This window comes from Aplysia californica, unplaced genomic scaffold (assembly GCF_000002075.1).
Source record: "Aplysia californica isolate F4 #8 unplaced genomic scaffold, AplCal3.0 scaffold00622, whole genome shotgun sequence".
Classification (NCBI taxonomy): Eukaryota; Metazoa; Mollusca; class Gastropoda; order Aplysiida; family Aplysiidae; genus Aplysia; species Aplysia californica.
In genome coordinates this window covers 190,514-192,641 of record NW_004797892.1, presented here as the reverse complement: position 1 = coordinate 192,641, position 2,128 = coordinate 190,514, and the positions used below count along the sequence as shown (strand labels likewise).

Genomic DNA, 2,128 nt, shown 5'->3' with positions numbered 1-2,128 from the left:
TCGTAAAGTTATAGGAGTTCAATACTGCGAGTATTTCGTTTCACCTCCCACTCCGATCCTTCGAGACCGATTGGGGTGGCGCCTGAGCGAGAGGTCGATTATAGGGTGAGAGCATGGAAGGGATCGCTATAACCAAAGACGGAGACTGTGAGCCCTCTTTTTCTAGTGCGAGAAAGAGAGAGAGAGAGAGAGAGAGAGAGAGAGAGAGAGAGACAGAGAGAGAGAGAAAGAGAGAGAGAGAGAGAGAGAGAGAGAGAGAGAGAGAGAGAGAGAGAGAGAGAGAGAGAGAGAGAGAGAGAAAGAGAGAGTTATAATACTAAACAATTTGAAAAGGTGGGATCGGAAAAGCTGGAAATGAAAGTGAGTCTCGCTAAGAGTGTCCGTGCTTTTATGCTTCGAATCAAAATCGCTTCTGAGATGATGGATCGATGTCCAACGACATGAAAGAGAATACATCTCTGCCATTAGAATATATTCCAAGGGGAAACGAGTTAAGTACGCCTAATCCTATCACATTTCTCCTTTCTTTTCTCACCGAGTGTGCGTGAGTAGGAAAGCGGTTTAAATATTACAGGTGGGTTGTGATTTTGAAAAATGCAAGGCGTTGTGAATTGCTTTTACTCAACTAAAAGTGCTGGCAACGACGCATTTAAGATCTCTCCAGCATTAAATGTCTTATGTCAGATATATCTGTTTAAAAGTACAAAACCGTGCATTGTGATCGTTACTGAATACACTTTAAATTTTGTAAACTAATATTCTGTTCAATGTATTGCATGCAGCATCCTTGTTAAACCATGCCACTTCGATTTTACTAGTGTGGGAAAGAGAAAGAGAAAGAGATAGAAAGAGATACAGAAAGAGAGACCGACAGATAAGTCGTCAGGAAGGAAGGGAAAGAAAGAGACCGAGAGAAAGAGCGATAAAGACAGAAAGATAGATAGACAGATAGAAAGAGAGAGAGAGAGAGAGAGAGAGAGAGAGAGAGAGAGAGAGAGAGAGAGAGAGAGAAGAGAAGAGAAGAGAAGAGAAGATATATATATATATATATATATATATATATATATATATATATATATATATATATATATATATATATATATATATAGAGAGAGAGAGAGAGAGAGAGAGAGAGAGAGAGGGGGGGGGGGGGAGAGAATGAAAGCAAATTTCCTCTTATTTTGCCTGCTTAAGTAAGTTCATTCGGAGTAAAGTCCCTGGTTCTGAGTAGTCAATAAGTTCCACACTAACATCAACAAAAACAAAATAATGCCCTGCAGATGGAACCTTTTGACTACGAGCCAGCGTTCTTTTGTTTTCCCTTCCCTTTCTTCTCCTTCCCTCTGAATCCAGTACCGTCGGCTACTGGGTTTGAAAGCGAGAGACAGGTGCACTCAAAGTGGCATGACTAGACCCTCTTATAGTGTCTTGTTCTTTTCTCTTGTTTACTTTCTAAATAAGAGCTCGTTAACAAGGAGGATCTAAAACAATAACAAGGTACAGTACTCCACGTCCAGTGTTTTATACGCTCTATTTAGCCATATTTTTGTTGGTGAGCCTCTCCTTATATAAAATAATATTCCAACACACAGCTACTGAAGTTGGCTATCGAATTGAACTGGCACAAGAAGAAGTGCAAGGTTTGTGTAACGGTGAGGTTTGAATAGGCTTTACACTCTTTCTGGAATATTTCCTTTTGACTAGATGTCCAAATGGGGGAATAGATTCTCCACAATCACTATGTCCTATATAGATCTTATGTTCTGTAGCAGCAAAAAACAGGAAGAAGGAGAAGAAGATGAAGAAGAAAAAGAAGAAGAAGAAAGGTAACAACAACAACAACAACCAACAACATCATCATCATCAGCAACAGCTATAATAAAAAAGCAACAACAGCAGAACCCCAAACCACATAATTTATACTCCCCCCCCCAAAAAAAAAACCCCCCAAACACACACACACACACACACACACACACACACACACACACACACACACACACACACACACACACACACACACACACACTCTCTCTCTCTCTCTCTCTCTCTCACACACACACACACACACACACACACACACACACACACACACACAACACTCCAACCCCCCTCACTCACACACAGA

General features: G+C 40.7%; 1 protein-coding gene across 1 annotated transcript in view; it reads right to left on the bottom strand.

Annotated features, from left to right (window-relative positions):
- Nucleotides 1-2,128, bottom strand: part of LOC101858892 (choline transporter-like protein 1) — a gene marked incomplete in the record, with an annotated part of 96,395 nt that overhangs the window by 26,791 nt on the left and 67,476 nt on the right.